At 39.7% G+C, this 18716-nt stretch overlaps 1 pseudogene; it reads left to right on the forward strand.

Annotated features, from left to right (window-relative positions):
* The first annotated feature begins 4545 nt into the window (after positions 1–4545).
* LOC131755833 (zinc finger protein 709-like) lies at positions 4546–5863 on the forward strand (annotated as a pseudogene).
* The last annotated feature ends 12853 nt before the right edge of the window (positions 5864–18716 follow it).

The following is an 18716-nucleotide window of genomic DNA, read 5'->3' on the forward strand; positions in this document are numbered from 1 at the left end:
AATTAAGCAAATGGTAATAGGAATGCACATATCAATAATTACCTTAAATGTAAATGGATTAAATGCTCCCACCAAAAGACACAGACTGGCTGAATGGATACAAAAAAAGGACCCATATATATGCTGTCTACAAGAGACCCACTTCAGACCTAGGGACACTTACAGGCTGAAAGTGAGGGGATGGAAAAAGATATTCCATGCAAATGGAAATCAGAAGAAAGCTGGAGTAGCAATTCTCATATCAGACAAAATAGACTTTAAAATAAAAACTATTACAAGAGACAAAGAAGGACACTATATAATGATCAAGGGATCGATCCATGAAGAAGATATAACAATTGTAAATATTTATGCACCCAACATAGGCGCACCTCAATACATAAGGCAAATACTAACAGCCATAAAAGGGGAAATCGACAGTAACACAATCATAGTAGGGGACTTTAACACCCCACTTTCACCAATGGACAGATCATCCAAAATGAAAATAAAGAAACACAAGCTTTAAATGATACATTATACAAGATGGATTTACTTGATATTTATAGGACATTCCATCCAAAAACAACAGAATACACATTTTTCTCAAGTGCCCATGGAACATTCTCCAGGATAGATCATATCCTGGGTCACAAATCTAGCCTTGGCAAATTTAAGAAAATTGAAATCGTATCAAGTATCTTTTCTGACCAAAACGCTATGAGACTAGATATCAATTACAGGAAAAGATCTGTAAAAAATACAAGCACATGGAGGCTAAACAATACACTACTTAATAACGAAGTGATCACTGAAGAAATCAAAGAGGAAATCAAAAAGTACTTAGAAACAAATGACAATGGAGACACGACGACCCAAAACCTATGGGATACAGCAAAAGCAGTTCTAAGAGGCAAGTTTATAGCAATACAATCATACCTTAAGAAACAGGAAGCAACTCGAATAAACAACTTAACTTTGCACCTAAAGCAATTAGAGAAGGAAGAACAAAAAAACCCCAAATTTAGCAGAAGGAAAGAAATCATAAAGATCAGATCAGAAATTAATGAAAAAGAAATGAAGGAAACAATAGCAAAGATCAATAAAAGTAAAAGCTGGTTCTTTGAGAAGATAAATAAAATTGATAAACCATTAGCCAGACTCATCAAGAAAAAAAGGGAGAAGACTCAAATCAATAGAATTAGAAATGAAAAAGGAGATGTAACAACTGACTCTGCAGAAATACAAAAGATTATTAGAGATTACTACAAGCAACTCTATGGCAATAAAATGGACAACCTGGAAGAAATGGACAAATTCTTAGAAATGCACAACCTGCCAAGACTGAACCAGGAAGAAATAGAAAACATGAACAGACCAATCACAAGCACTGAAATTGAAACTGTGATTAAAAATCTTCCAACAAACAAAAGCCCAGGACCAGATGGCTTCACAGGTGAATTCTATCAAACATTTAGAGAAGAGCTAACACCTATCCTTCTGAAACTCTTCCAAAAGATAGCAGAGGTAGGAACACTCCCAAACTCATTCTACGAGGCCACCATCACCCTGATACCAAAACCAGACAAAGACGTCACAAAGAAAGAAAACTATAGGCCAATATCACTGATGAACATAGATGCAAAAATCCTCAACAAAATACTAGCAAACAGAATCCAACAGCACATTAAAAGGATCATACCATGATCAAGTGGGGCTTATTCCAGGAATGCAAGGATTCTTCAATATACGCAAATCAATCAACGTGATACACCATATCAACAAACTGAAGGAGAAAAACCATATGATCATCTCAATAGATGCAGAGAAAGCTTTTGACAAAATTCAACACCCATTTATGATAAAAACCCTGCAGAAAGTAGGCATAGAGGGAACTTTCCTCAATATAATAAAGGCAATATATGACAAACCCACAGCCAGCATTGTTCTCAATGGTGAAAAACTGAAACCATTTCCACTAAGATCAGGAACAAGACAAGGTTGCCCACTCTCACCACTCTTATTCAACATAGTTTTGGAAGTTCTAGCCACAGCAATTAGAGAAAATAAAGAAATAAAAGGAATCCAAATTGGAAAAGAAGTAAAGCTGTCACTGTTTGCAGATGACATGATACTATATATAGAGAATACTAAGGATGCTACCAGAAAACTACTAGAACTAATCAATGAATTTGGTAAAGTAGCAGGATACAAAGTTAATGCACAGAAATCTCTGGCATTCTTATACACTAATGATGAAAAATCTGAGAATGAAATTAAGAAAACACTCCCATTTACCATTGCAACAAAAAGAATAAAATATCTAGGAATAAACCTACGTAAGGAGACAAAAGACTTGTATGCAGAAAAGTATAAGACACTGATGAAAGAAATTAAAGATGATACAAATAGGTGGAGAAATATACCATGTTCTTGGATTGGAAGAATCAACATAGTGAAAATGACTGTATTACCCAAAGCAATATACAGATTCAATGCAATCCCTATCAAATTGCCACTGGCATTTTTTACAGAACTAGAAAAAAGAATTTCACAATTTGTATGGAAACACAAAAGACCCCGAATAGCCAAAGCAATCTTGAGAACGAAAAATGGAGCTGGAGGAATCAGGCTCCCTGACTTCAGACTATACTACAAGGCCACAGTAATCAAGACAGTATGGTACTGGCACAAAAACAGAAATATAGATCAATGGAACAGGATAGAAAGCCCAGAGATAAACCCACACACATATGGTCACCTTATCTTTGATAAAGGAGGCAAGAATATACATTGGAGAAAAGACAGCCTCTTCAATAAGTGGTGCTGGGAAAACTGGACAGCTACCTGTAGAAGTATGAAATTAGAACACTCCCTAACACCATACACAAAAATAAACTCAAAATGGGTTAAAGACCTAAATGTAAGGCCAGACACTATCAAACTCTTAGAGGAAAACATAGGCAGAACACTCTATGACATCAATCACAGCAAGATCCTTTTTGACCCATCTCCTAGAGAAATGGAAATAAAAACAAAAATAAACAAATGGGATCTAATGAAACTTAAAAGCTTTTGCACAGCAAAGGATACCATAAACAAGACCAAAAGACAACCCTCAGAATGGGAGAAAATATTTGCAAATGAAGCAACTGACAAAGGATTAATATCCAAAATTTATAAGCAACTCATGCAGCTCAATAACAAAAAAACAAACAGCCGAATCCAAAAATGGGCAGAAGAACTAAATAGACATTTCTCCAAAGAAGATATACAGATTGCCAACAAACACATGAAAGAATGCTCAACATCATTAATCATTAGAGAAATGCAAATCAAAACTACAATGAGATACCATCTCACACCGGTCAGATTGGCCATCATCAAAAACTCTAGAAACAATAAATGCTGGAGAGGGTGTGGAGAAAAGGGAACACTCTTGCACTGCTGGTGGGAATGTAAAATGATACAGCCACTATGGAGAACAGTATGGAGGTTCCTTAAAAAACTACAAATAGAACTACCATATGACCCAGCAATCCCACTACTGGGCATATACCCTGAGAAAACCATAATTCAAAAAGAGTCATGTACCAAAATGTTTATTGCAGCTCTATTTACGATAGCCAGGACATGGAAGCAACCTAAGTGTCCATCAACAGATGAATGGATAAGGAAGATGTGGCACATATATACAATGGAATATTACTCAGCCATAAAAAGAAATGAAACTGAGTTATTTGTAATGAGGTGGATAGACCTGGAATCTGTCATACAGAGTGAAGTAAGTCAGAAAGACAAAAACAAATACCGTGCTAACACATATATATGGAATCTAAAAAAAAAAATGTCATGAAGAGATTAGTGGTAGGAGGGAATAAAACACAGACCTACTAGAGCATGGACTTGAGGATATGGGGAGGGGGAAGGGTAAGCTGTGACGATGTGAGAGAGTGGCAGGGACATATATACACTACCAAATGTAAATTAGATAGCTAGTGGGAAGCTACAGCATAGCACAGGGAGTTCACCTCTGTACTTAGTGACCACCTAGAGGGGTGGGATAGGGAGGGTGGGAGGGAGGGTGACAAAAGAGGGAAGAGTTATGGGAACATATGTATATGTATAACTGATTCACTTTGTTGTAAAGGAGAAACTAACCCACTATTGTAAAACAGTTATACTCAAATAAAGATGTTTAAAAAAATAAATAAATAAAAATAAAAATAAAAATAAATAAAATAAAATTAGCAAATAAAACAACCCCAGCTTTAAAGTTATCCTTAATTTTTTTTCACTGAAAACATTTACTTAAATGTGACATAGATGTCCAGTGTTTCTGGAAACAATATCAAGAAACCCAATATATTAATATTACTGTTTTCATAATAGGTATGTCAAGCCCTCTTACAGAGTTTTCAGTATAAATCACCCTAAAAAAATTCAGAAAGGGCAAAAAACCTTCACTTTTGCTATAAAATATAAAAATGTAATTCTAATACCCTGCTAATGTGAAATTGTTAAATCAATAATTTCTCATTTTTTACAGAAGTCATATGGTAAAAAAATCTCTGTGAAAGCAAAGAAGGTAATCAAGATGGAGAAATTGTCAGCCAGATTCCAAATCTTAATCTGAACCAGAAAACTCTTTCTGGAGTAAAACCATGTGAATGTAATGTGTGTGGGAAAGTCTTCAAGCGTCATTCATTCCTTAAGAGGCACATCAGATCTCACAGTGGATACAAACCATATGAGTATCATGAATATGAGGAGAAGCCATATAAATGCAAGGAATGTGGGAAAGCCTTCAGTTACCGCAAATCTGTTCACAGACATGAAAGGACTCACACTGGAAAGAAATCCTATGAATGTACGGAATGTGGAAAGCCTTCACATGGCTCACAACCTTTCAAAGACACATAATAACACACACTGGAGAAGGACCCTATAAATGGAAGGAATGTGGGAAAGCCTTTAGTTGTTCCACTTCATTTCAAGCACATGAAAGAAATCACACTGGAGAAAAACCCTATGAATGTAAGCAGTGTGGTAAAGCCCTCAGTTGTCCCAGTTCCTTTTGAAGACATGAAAGGATTCACACTGCAGAGAAACAATACGAATGTAAACAATGTGAGAAAACCTTTAGTTCTCCTCTAGGTTTGCAAATACATGAAAGAGTTCACACTGGAGAGAAACCCTATGAATGTAAGGAATGTGGGAATGCCTTCATTTGTCCCAGTTCGTTTCGATCACATGAAAGGACTCACACTGGAGAGAAGTCATATGGATGTACAGAATGTGGGAAAACCACATGGATGTACAGAATGTGGGAAAACCATTCATTGCACAACCTTTCAAGGACATGTGAGAAAGCACACTGGAGAGAAACCCTATAAATGTAAAGAATTGGGAAAGCCTTCATTTCTCCCTCAAGTGTTCGAACACATATGATAACACGCACTGGAGATGGACCTTGTAAGTGTAAGGAATGTGGGAAAGCATTCAGTTTTCCCAGTTCATTTCGAATACTTCAAAGAACTCACACAGGAGAGAAACCCTACGAATGTAAATAATGTGGCAGAGCCTTCAGTTGTTACGCATCCTTTTGAACACATGAAAAAACTCACACTGGAGAGAAACCTTATGAATGTACAGAATGTGGGAAAGCCTTCATTTATTGCACTACCTTTCAAGGGCACATGAGAATACACACTGGCAGGAAACCCTACAAATGCAGAGAAAGTAGGAAAGCCTTCAGTCAACCCAGTTCCTTTCAAAGGCATGAAAGATCTCATACTTAATAGAAACTTCTTGAATGTAAGCAATGAGGGGAAAACCAGTTGGCCTTCATTCTTATATGTGAAAACTCCCACTGGGAAGAAACCCTATATGTGTAAGAAATCTGAGAAAGCCTGATACAAATTAATCCATGTATAATATTCCAGAAAAAAACAAAGAATAATTTTTAGAGTTATATTGTCTTTATCAGTGCCTCATTCTTAAAGGGGATCTCTCAAGTGGATACTTACATTCAAAAATGAACACTGAAGTGAGATAATTCTATAAGTACTCTGTAAGCAGTACTACACAATGATTAACAGGTATTGTTTTGGCCTTAAATCAATTAACATTTTTCTCTTTTCATTTTGGAGCCTGTTTGATCCATGTTTGAAATGACATGTATTTCTAATATGCAGGTTGGTTTAATTTTTGTTTTGATCATTTTGTATGGGGCTATTGATAAATGACATTTTGGTATTAGTTGGGATTTTCCTACAGGCCTCCTGTAGTGCCAGGTATTGGATATTCTTTACCCATTATAGTCCATCCTTCTTATGAGAAAATCTACTCTTGTTTTGACCAGAAGAGCCTTATTTCATTTTCCTTGCTAGTAAAGGATGGCATAAATTTGTAAATATCATAGTGTATAGAGTCTCATGTGAATTATTTCTATGTTTTGCCCTTTGCTCTTTGTCATTCCTTCTGGCTAGGATTTGAATAATAAAGAGTTTGCATTAACACATTATTGACCAGGGGATTTTTGCAGAAACTAACACCTGTGGCCGGCAATTTGTTATATACATGAATATTGAAACACCCACGTTTGAGTAAATATCAACAACTTTTTTTGCACTTAATGTATTTAGTTGAAACTTTGTACATGTCTTACTAAAGCATTCTAATATTTCTTTAGAGTGTGACAGGCAGTACAGCAAGCACCTCTGTGCAGGGGAACAGAACATCTATTACAAACATACCGTATTTCACCACGCTATCCCCTGGAAGAGCAGGCTTTCTGCTGGCATTTTTTTTTTGGTCCTGTGGATATTATTTCCTCTAGAATATGTTCGTTTACTTTACCTGATATTCGACAAGGTGGATCTTTGTGGGACACTCTTAAAAACGCCACAAGGAGGACCAGGGGAGTTGGGGAGAAGATGGCGGAAGACTAAGACGCGGGGATCACCTTCCTCCTCACAGATACATCAGAAATACATCTACACGTGGAACTTCTCCTATAGAACACCCACCGAACGCTGGCAGAAGACCTCAGACCTCCCAAAAGGCAAGAAACTCCCCATGTACCTGGGTAGGGCAAAAGAAAAAAGTATAAACAGAGACAAAAGAATAGGGACAGGACCTGCACCAGTGGGAGGGAGCTGTGAAGGAGGAAAGGTTCCCACACACTAGGAGCCCCTTCGCGGGCGGAGACTGCGGGTGGCGGAGGGGGAAGTTTCGAAGCCGCGGAGGAGAGCACAGCAACAGGGTGTGGAGGGCAAAGCGGAGAGATTCTGCAGAAGATCAGTGCCGACCAGCACTCACCAGCCCGAGAGGCTTGTCTGCTCACCCACCGGAGCAGGTGGGGCTGGGAGCTGAGCCTCGGGCTTCAGTCGGATCCCAGGGAAAGGTCTGGAGTTGGCAGAGTGAACAGCCTGAAGGGGTTAGTGCACCACAGCAAGCCGGGAGGGAGTCCAGTTGAAGTCTGGAGCTGCCGAAGAGGCAAGAGACCTTTTCTTCCCTCTTTGCCTCCTGGTGCATGAGGAGAGGGGTTTAAGCATGCCACTTAAAGGAGCTCCAGAAACAGGTGCGAAGCTACCGAAGAGACAAGAGACTTTTTCTTGCCTCTTCGCTTCCTGGGGCACGAGGAGAGGGGATTAAGGGCACCGCGTAAAGGAGCTCCAGAAACGGGCGCGAGCCGCGGCTATCGGCACGGACAACAGAGACGGGTGTGGGACGCTAGGATTGCTACTGCCGCCACCAAGAGGCCTGTGTGCGAGCACAGGTCACTCTCCACACTGCCCCTCCCGGGAGCCTGTGCAGCCTGCCACTGCCGGGGTCCCAGGATCCAGGGACAACTTCCCTGGGAAAATGCACGGTGTGCCTCGGGCCGGTGCAGTGTCACGCCGGCCTCTGATGTCACAGGCTCACCCCGCATCCGTGCCCCTCCCTCCCCCTGACCTGAGTGAGCCAGAGCCCCCGAATCAACTGCTCCTTTAACCCCATCCTGTCTGAGCGAAGGGCAGACGCCCTCAAACGACCTACACGCAGAGGCGGGGCCAAGTCCGAAGCTGAACATCAGGAGCCATGCAAACAAAGAGAGGGGGAGTTCTCTCCCAGCAGCCTCAGAAGCAGCGGGTTAAAGCTCCACAGCCAACTTGAAGTGCCCTGCATCTGTGGAAAACCTGAATAGACAGCGAAATATCCCAAGTTGAGGAGGTGAACTTTGGGAGCAAGATTATTATTTTCCCCTTTTTTCTTTTTGTGAGTGTGTATGTGTGTGCTGCTGTGTGAGATTTTGTCTGTATAGCTTTGTTTTCACCATTTGTCCTAAGGTTAGACTGACCCGGGGGTTTTTTTGGTTTTTTTTAATAGAAATTTTTCTTCTTAATAATTATTTTTTATTTTAATAACTATATTTTACCCTACTTTATTTTGTCTTCTCCCTTTCTTTTGTCCTTTCTTCCCTCCTTTCTTTCCTACTTCCCTCCTTCCTCCCTTCCTTTCTTCCTTCCTCCCTTCCTTTCTTCCTTCATTCTTCCTTCCTTTCTTGCCTTTCTATTTTTTTTCTCCCTTTTATTTTGAGCCGTGTGGATTAAAGGCTCTTGGCACTCCAGACAGGTGTCAAGGCTGTGTCTCTGAGGTGTGAGAACCAACCTCAGGACACTGATCCACAAGAGACCTCCCAGCTCCACATAATATCAAATGGCGAAATTCTCCCAAAGATCTCCATCTCAACACCAAGACCCAGCTTCACTCAAGGACAAGCAACAAACAGTGCTGGACACCCTATCCCCAACAAAGAGCAAGACAGGTCTACAGCCCCATCCATTAGCAGAGAGGCTGCGTAAAATCATAATAAGGCTACCAACATTCCCATACACACCACCAGACATGGACCTACCCACCAGAAAGACAAGATCCAGCCTCATCCACCAGAACAGAGGCACTAGTCCCCCCAACCAGGAAATCTGCTCAACCCACTGAACCAACCTCAGTCACTGGGGACAGCCACCAAAAACAGCGAGAACTACGAACCAGCAGCCTGCAAAAAGGAGACCCCAAACACAGTAAGATAAGCAAAATGAGAAGACAGAAAAACACACAGCAGATGAAGGAGCAAGATAAAAACACACCAGACCTAACAAATGAAGACGTAATAGGCAGTCTACCTGAAAAAGAATTCAGAATAATGATAGTAAAGATGATTCAAAATCTTGGAAATAGAATAGACAAATTGCAAGAAACAGTTAACAAGGACCTAGAAGAAATAAAGAGGAAGCAAGCAACGATGAGCAACACAATAAATGAAATGAAAAATACTCTAGATGGGATCAATAGCAGAATAACTGAGGCAGAAGGACGGATAAGTGACCTGGAAGACAAAATAGTGGAAATAACTACTGAAGAGCAAAATAAAGAAAAAAGAATGAAAAGAACTGAGGACAGTCTCAGAGACCTCTGGGACAACATTAAACGCACCAACATTCGAATTATAGGGGTCCCAGAAGAAGTAGAGAAAAAGAAAGGGACTGAGAATATATTTGAAGAGATTGTAGTTGAAAACTTCGCTAATAAAGGAAAGGAAATAGTCACTCAAGTCCAGGAAGAGAGTCCCATACAGGATAAACCCAAGGATAAACACGCGAAGACACATAATAATCAAACTGTCAAAAATTAAATACAAAGAAAACATATTAAAAGCAGCAAGGGAAAAACAACAAATAACACACAAGGGAATCCCCATAAGGTTAACATCTGATCTTTCAGCAAAAACTCTACAAGCCAGAAGGGAGTGGTAGGACATATTTAAAGTGATGAAGGAAAAATACCTAAAACCAAGATTGCTCTACCCAGCAAGGATCTCATTCAGATTTGATGGAGAAATTAAAACCTTTACAGACAAGCAAAAGCTGAGAGAGTTCAGCACCACCAAACCAGCTTTACAACAAATGCTAAAGGAACTTCTCTAAGCAAGAAACACAAGAGAAGGAAAAGACCTACAAGAACAACCCGAAACAATTAAGTAAATGGTAATAGGAACACACATATCAATAATTACCTTAAATGTAAATGGATTAAATGCTCCCACCAAAAGACACAGACTGGCTGAATGGATACAAAAACAAGACCCATATATATGCTCTCTTCAAGAGACCCACTTCAGACCTAGGGACACTTACAGGCTGAAAGTGAGGGGACGCAAAAAGATATTCCATGCAAATGGAAATCAGAAGAATGCTGGAGTAGCAATTCTCATATCAGACAAAATAGACTTTAAAATAAAAACTATTACAAGAGACAAAGAAGGACACTACATAATGATCAAGGGATCGATCCATGAAGAAGATATAACAATTGTAAATATTTATGCACCCAACATAGGAGCACCTCAATACATAAGGCAAATACTAACAGCCATAAAAGGGGAAATCGACAGTAACACAATCATAGTAGGGGACTTTAACACCCCCCTTTCACCAATGGACAGATCATCCAAAATGAAAATAAATAAGGAAACACAAGCTTTAAATGATACATTACACAAGATGGACTTACTTGATATTTATAGGACATTCCATCCAAAAACAACAGAATACACATTTTTCTCAAGTGCTCATGGAACATTCTCCAGGATCGATCATATATTGGGTCACAAATCTAGCCTTGGCAAATTTACGAAAACTGAAATCGTATCAAGTATCTTTTCTGATCACAACGCTATGATACTAGATATCAATTACAGGAAAAGATCTGTAAAAAATACAAACACATGGAGGCTAGATAATACACTACATAATAACGAAGTGATCACTGAAGAAATCAAAGAGGAAATCAAAAACTACTTAGAGGGCTTCCCTGGTGGCGCAGTGGTTGAGAATCCGCCTGCCGATGCAGGAGACACGGGTTCGTGCCCTGGTCCGGGAAGATCCCACATGCCGCGGAGCAACTGAGCCCGTGAGCCATGGCAGCTGAGCCTGCGCGTCCGGAGCCTGTGCTCCGCAACGGGAGAGGCCACAACAGTGAGAGGCCCGCATACCGCAAAAAAAAAAAAAAAAAAAAAAAAAAAAAAAACTACTTAGAAACAAATGACAATGGAGACACGACGACACAAAACCTATGGGATACAGCAAAAGCAGTTCTAACAGGGAAGTTTATAGCAATACAATCATACCTTAAGAAACAGGAAACATCTCAAATAAACAACCTAACTTTGCACCTAAAGCAGTTAGAGAAAGAAGAACAAAAAACCCCCAAATTTAGCAGAAGGAAAGAAATCATAAAGATCAGATCAGAAATTAATGAAAAAGAAATGAAGGAAACAATAGCAAAGATCAATAAAAGTAAAAGCGGGTTCGTTGAGAAGATAAATAAAATTGATAATCCATTAGCCAGACTCATCAAGAAAAAAAGGGAGAAAACTCAAATCAATAGAATTAGAAATGAAAAAGGAGAGGTAACAACTGACACTGCAGAAATACAAAAGATTATTAGAGATTACTACAAGCAGCTCTATGCCAATAAAATGGACAACCTGGAAGAAATGGACAAATTCTTAGAAATGCACAAGCTTCCGAGACTGAACCAGGAAGCAATAGAAAATATGAACAGACCAACCACAAGCACTGAAATTGAAACTGTGATTTAAAATCTTTCAAAAAACAAAAGCTCAGAACCAGATGGGTTCACAGGCGAATTCTATCAAACATTTAGAGAAGAGCTAACACCTATTGTTCTCAAACTCTTGCAAAAGATAGCAGAGGGAGGAACACTCCCAAACTCATTCTATGAGGCCACCATCACCCTGATACCAAAACCAGACAAAGACGTCACAAAGAAAGAAAACTACAGGCCAATATCACTGATGAACATAGATGCAAAAATCCTCAACAAAATATTAGCAAACAGAATCCAACAGCGCATTAAAAGGATCATACACCATGATCAAGTGGGGTTTATTCTAGGAATGCAAGCATTCTTCAATATACGCAAATCATTCAACGTGCTACACCATATCAACAAACTGAAGGAGAAAAACCATATGATCATCTCAATAGATGCAGAGAAAGCTTTTGACAAAATTCAACACCCATTTATGATAAAAACCCTGCAGAAAGTAGGCATAGAGGGAACTTTCCTCAACATAATAAAGGCCATATATGACAAACCCACAGCCAGCATCGTTCTCAATGGTGAAAAACTGAAACCATTTCCACTAAGACCAGGAACAAGACAAGGTTGCCCACTCTCACCACTCTTATTCAACCTAGGTTTGGAAGTTCTAGCCACAGCATTCAGAGAATAAAAAGAAATAAAAGGAATCCAAATAGGAAAAGAAGAAGTAAAGCTGTCACTGTTTGCAGATGATATGATACTATACATAGAGAATCCTAAGGATGCTACCAGAAAACTACTAGAGCTAATCAATGAATTTGGTAAAGTAGCAGGATACAAAATTAATGCACAGAAATCTCTGGCATTCTTACACACTAATGATGAAAAATCTGAGAGGGAAATTAAGAAAACACTCCCATTTACCATTGCAACAAAAAGAATAAAGTATCTAGGAATAAAACTACCTAAAGAGACAAAAGACTTGTATGCAGAAAACTATAAGACACTGATTAAAGAAATTAAAGATGATACAAATAGGTGGAGAAATATACCATGTTCCTGGATTGGAAGAATCAACATTGTGAAAATGACTCTGTTACCCAAAGCAATCTACAGATTCAATGCAATCCCTATCAAACTACCACTGGCAATTTTTACAGAACTAGAACAAAAAATTTCACAATTTGTATGGAAACACAAAAGACCCCGAATAGCCAAAGAAATCTTGAGAACGAAAAATGGAGCTGGAGGAATCAGGCTCCCTGACTTCAGACTCTACTACAAGGCTACAGTAATCAAGACAGTATGGTACTGGCATAAAAACAGAACTATAGATCAATGGAACAGGATAGAAAGCCCAGAGATAAACCCACACACATACGGTCAGATTATCTTCGATAAAGGAGGGAAGGATATACAGTGGAGAAAAGACAGCCTCTTCAATAAGTGGTGCTGGGAAAACTGGACAGCTACCTATAAAAGTATGAAATTAGAACACTCCCTAACACCACACACAAAAATAAACTCAAAATGGGTTAAGACCTAAATGTAAGGCCAGACACTATCAAACTCTTAGAGGAAAACATAGGCAGAACACTCTATGACATCAATCACAGCAAGATCCTTTTTGACCCATCTCCTAGAGAAATGGAAATAAAAACAAAAATAAACAAATGGGATCTAATGAAACTTAAAAGCTTTTGCACAGCAAAGGATACCATAAACAAGACCAAAAGACAACCCTCAGAATGGGAGAAAATATTTGCAAATGAAGCAACTGATAAAGGATTAATCTCCAAAATTTATAAGCAACTCATGCAGCTCAAGAACAAAAAAACAAACAACCCAATCCAAAAATGGGCAGAAGAACTAAATAGACATTTCTCCAAAGAAGATATACAGATAGCCAACAAACACATGAAAGAATGCTCAACATCATTAATCATTAGAGAAATGCAAATCAAAACTACAATGAGATATCATCTCACACCAGTCAGATTGGCCATCATCAAAAACTCTAGAAACAATAAATGCTGGAGAGGGTGTGGAGAAAAGGGAACACTCTTGCACTGTTGGTGGGAATGTAAAATGATACAGCCACTATGGAGAACAGTATGGAGGTTCCTTAAAAAACTACAAATAGAACTACCATATGACCCAGCAATCCCACTACTGGGCATATACCCTGAGAAAACCATAATTCAGAAAGAGTCATGTACCAAAATGTTTATTGCAGCTCTATTTACGATAGCCAGGACATGGAAGCAACCTAAGTGTCCATCAACAGATGAATGGATAAGGAAGATGTGGCACATATATACAATGGAATATTACTCAGCCATAAAAAGAAATGAAACTGAGTTATTTGTAATGAGGTGGATAGACCTGGAATCTGTCATACAGAGTGAAGTAAGTCAGAATGAGAAAAACAAATACCGTATGCTAACACATATATATGGAATCTAAAAAAAAAAAATGTCATGAAGAGATTAGTGGTAGGATGGGAATAAAACACAGACCTACTAGAGCATGGACTTGAGGATATGGGGAGGGTTAAGGGTAAGCTGTGACGATGTGAGAGAGTGGCAGGGACATATATACACTACCAAATGTAAATTAGATAGCTAGTGGGAAGCTGCAGCATAGCACAGGGAGTTCACCTCTGTGCTTTGTGACCCCCTAGAGGGGTGGGATAGGGAGGGTGGGAGGGAGGGTGACAAAAGAGGGAAGAGTTATGGGAACATATGTATATGTATAACTGATTCACTTTGTTGTAAAGGAGAAACTAACACACTATTGTAAAACAGTTATACTCAAATAAAGATGTTAAAAAAAATCCAAAATTTATAAGCAACTCATGCAGCTCAAAAACAAAAAAACAAACAACCCAATCCAAAAATGGGCAGAAGAACTAAATAGACATTTCTCCAAAGAAGATATACAGATTGCTAACAAACACATGAAAGAATGCTCAACATCATTAATCATTAGAGAAATGCAAATCAAAACTACAATGAGATATCATCTCACACCGGTCAGATTGGCCATCATCAAAAACTCTAGAAACAATAAATGCTGGAGAGGGTGTGGAGAAAAGGGAACCCTCTTGCACTGCTGGTGGGAATGTAAATTGATACAGCCGCTATGGAGAACAGTATGGAGGTTCCTTAAAAAACTACAAATAGAACTACCATATGACCCAGCAATCCCACTACTGGGCATATACCCTGAGAAAACCATAATTCAGAAAGACTCATGTACCAAAATGTTCATTGCAGCTCTATTTACAATAGCCAGGACATGGAAGCAACCTAGGTGTCCATCAACAGATGAATGGATAAAGAAGATGTGGCACATATATACAATGGAATATTACTCAGCCATAAAAAGAAATGAAACAGTTATTTGTAATGAGGTGGATAGACCTGGAGTCTGTCATACAGAGTGAAGTAAGTCAGAAGGAGAAAAACAAATACTGTATGCTAACACATATATATGGACTCTAAGAAAAAAAATGTCATGAAGAGATTAGTGGTAGGACGGGAATAAAACACAGACTTACTAGAGCATGGACTTGAGGATATGGGGAGGGGGAAGGGTAAGCTGTGACGAAGTGAGAGAGTGACATGGACATATATACACTACCAAATGTAAATTAGATAGCTAGTGGGAAGCTGCCGCATAGCACAGGGAGATCACCTCTGTGCTTTGTGACCACCTAGAGGGGTGGGATAGGGAGGGTGGGAGAGAGGGTGATGCAAGAGGGAAGAGATATGGGAACATATGTATATGTATAACTGATTCACTTTGTTGTAAAGGAAAAACTAACACACTATTGTAAAACAGTTATACTCCAATAATGATGTTTAAAAAAAAAAAAAGGTCAGGTGATCTATGGAGATTTAGCTCAGATCCATCTCAGAGTGGGCCCAGTGATTCCCTGGACTTATCCTTTGTTACTTCCATAGTTCTGGAATTCATAATTGGAATAGACATAGTCAGCAACTGGCAGAATCTCCCAAAGGTTCCATGACCTGTGGAGTGAGGGCTATTATGGTGGGCAAAGATAAGTGAAAGCCACTAGAATGGCCTCTAGTTAGAAAAATAGTAAACCAAAACCAATTCAGCATTCCTGGTGGGAAGCAGAATTAATGCCACTATCAAGGACTTGAAAGATGCAGGCAAGGTTATGGCCAGCACATTCCCATTCAACTCACCTATTTCTCCTATGCAGAAAACAGATGAAACGTGAAGAATGACAGTGGATTACCATAAGCTTGACCAGGTGGTAACTCTAATTACAGCTGTTTTACCAGATGTGGTTTCACTGCTTGAACAAATTAACACAACCCCTGGTACCAGCTATGCAGCTGTTCATCTAGCAAATGCTTTTTTCTCCATTCCTCTTATTAAAAAAACACCAAAAGTAATTTGTTTTCACATGGTAAGGCTAGCAATTCACCTTCCCTTCCTACCTAAAGAGTATATCAATTCTCCAGCCCTAAGCCATAATATAGTTTTCCAGCCTTGATCACCTCTTCATTCCAAAAGATATATTACATTGATGGTACTCTGCTGACTGAAACTAGTGAGCAAGTAGTAGCAACTATTCTAGACTTCTTGATAAGAAATTTGCATGTCAGAGGATGAGAAATGAATGCAACAAAAATTCAGGGGCCTTCTATCTCAGTGAAATTTCTAGGGGTCTGATGGTGTGGAACATAACAAAATATTCTTTCTAAGGTGAAGGGTATATTATTGCATCTGGCCCCTCATATACCAAAGAGAGGAAAATGCCTAGAGGGCCTCTCTGGATTTTGGTAGCCAACATTAACCTCATCTGTGTGTGCCACTCCAGCCTATTTACCAGGTGATCCAAAAAGCTGCTAGTTTTGAGTGGGGCCTTGAACAAGAAAAGGCTTTTTAACAGGTCCAGGCTGCCTACAAGCTGCCCTTCACTTAGGCCATGTGATCCAGAAGTCCAATGTTGCTTGAAGTGTTAATGGCAGATAGGGTACTCTTTGCAGCCTTGGGCAGGCCCATATTGGTGAAACATGGCAAAGACCTATATAACAGGATTTTGGACCAAAGCCCTGATATCATCTGCTGATGATTCACCTCCTTTTGAGAAAAGGTTTGCTAATGATCCTTAGTAGAAACTAAACATTTAACCATGGGCTCCCAGGTTGCCATGCTGAGCCACCCATCATGAACTGGGTGTTATCTGACAGACCAAGACATGAAGTTTGGTATGCAGAACAGCACTTTAGCATCAAAAGGAAGTAATATAGGGACTTCCCTGATGGTCCAGTGGTTAAGACTCCGTGCTCCCAATGCAGGGGACCTGGGTAGGGTACGATCCCTGGTCGGGGAACTAGATCCCGCAGGTTAAAACTAAAATAAGATCCAGCTCACAGCAACAAAGATCCTGTGTGCCACAACTAAGACCTGGTGCAGCCAAATAAATAAATAATTTTTTAAAAAAAGAAGTAGTATATACAAGAAAAGGTACAGATCATGAAGGTGCAAGTAAGTAAGTGGATCAAATGCCCATAGTCTCCACTTCTGCTACACTACATTCTCTCTCCCGACCTGTACCTATGGCACCTATGGGGAGTTCCCTGCAATCAGCTGACAGAGAAAAAGGAGACTAGGGTCTGGTTAACAAAGTTCTGATGCAGGCACCACCTGAAATGGACAGCTGCAGCAGTTTAGCCCCTTTCTGGGACCTCCCTAAAGGAGAAGGTGAAAGGCAATACTCTTCAGCAGACAAAACTGCAAGCAGTGCACCTCTCTGTTCACTTCCCTTGGACGGAGAAATGGCCAGAAGTATGATTATACACTGAGTCATGGGCTGTGACCAAAGGTATTGGCTGGATGGTCATGGACTAGGAAGAAACATGATTGGAAAATGGATGACAAGAGAGTTGGTGAAAGTGTTATGTGGATAGATATCTCTGAATGGTTGAAAAAAGTGAAGATATTTGTGTCCCATGTGAATGCTCACCAAAGGGTGACTGCAACAGAAGAGGATTTTAATCATCAAGATATATAGGATGACCCATTCTGTGGATAACAGCCAGCCTTTTTCCACAGCCAACCGTGTCTTCACCCAATGGGATCATGAACAAGTGACTATGGGACAGGAATAGACGTTATTCATGGGCTCAGCAACGTGGACTTTCACTCATCAGGGATGACCTGGCTACACACACTGAGTGCCCAATCTGCTATCAGCAGAGACCAACACTGAATTCCCGATAAGGCACCATTCTCTAAGATAATCAGCCAGCCACTCAGTGGCAAGTTGATTTCACTGAACTGTTTCCATCATGTGAGGGGCAGCATTTTGTTCTTTCTGGAACAGACATTTATTCTGGATACAGATTTACACACATACACTCATATGCAATGCTCTTGCATAAACTACCATCCATGGACTTACACAATGCCTTATGCACCATTATGGTATTCCAGACAGTATTTCTTCTTATCAAGGAACTCACTTCACAGCAAATGAAGTGCATCAATGGACAAATGCTCATGGAATTCACTGTTCTAACCATGCTCCCCATCATCCTAAAGCAGCTGGCTTGACAGAAAGGTAGAATGGCCATTTGAAGACTGAGTTATAGCACCAGCTGCGTGACAGTAACTTTTAGGGCTGGGACAAGGTTTTCCAGGAGGCTGCATATGCTCTAACTTAGCATCCAATATATAGTAATGTTTGTCCCATAGGATACACAGGTCAAGGAATCAAAGGGTGAAAATGGGATGGCACTGCTATTTCTCCTGATGACCCATAGCAAAATTTTTGCTTCCTGTCCCTATGACCTTATGCTCTACCATCCCGGAGGTCTTTGTTCCAAACAGAGTGAATGAATTCATCAGGACATACAACAATGATTCCACTGAACTGGAAGTTAAGATAGCCATCTGGCCACCTTAGGATCCTCATGCCTCTGAATCAACAAAGAAGGGAGTTATTGGGCTGGCTAGGGTTACTGATCCTGCCTACCAAGTGGAAATTGGTCTACTCTTCCACAAATGAGGCAAGGAAGAGTATGTCTGATCTACAGGACATCCGTTAGGGCATCTCTTATTACTACCATGCCCTGTGATTG

This window comes from Kogia breviceps, chromosome 4 (assembly GCF_026419965.1).
Source record: "Kogia breviceps isolate mKogBre1 chromosome 4, mKogBre1 haplotype 1, whole genome shotgun sequence".
Taxonomy (NCBI): Eukaryota; Metazoa; Chordata; class Mammalia; order Artiodactyla; family Physeteridae; genus Kogia; species Kogia breviceps.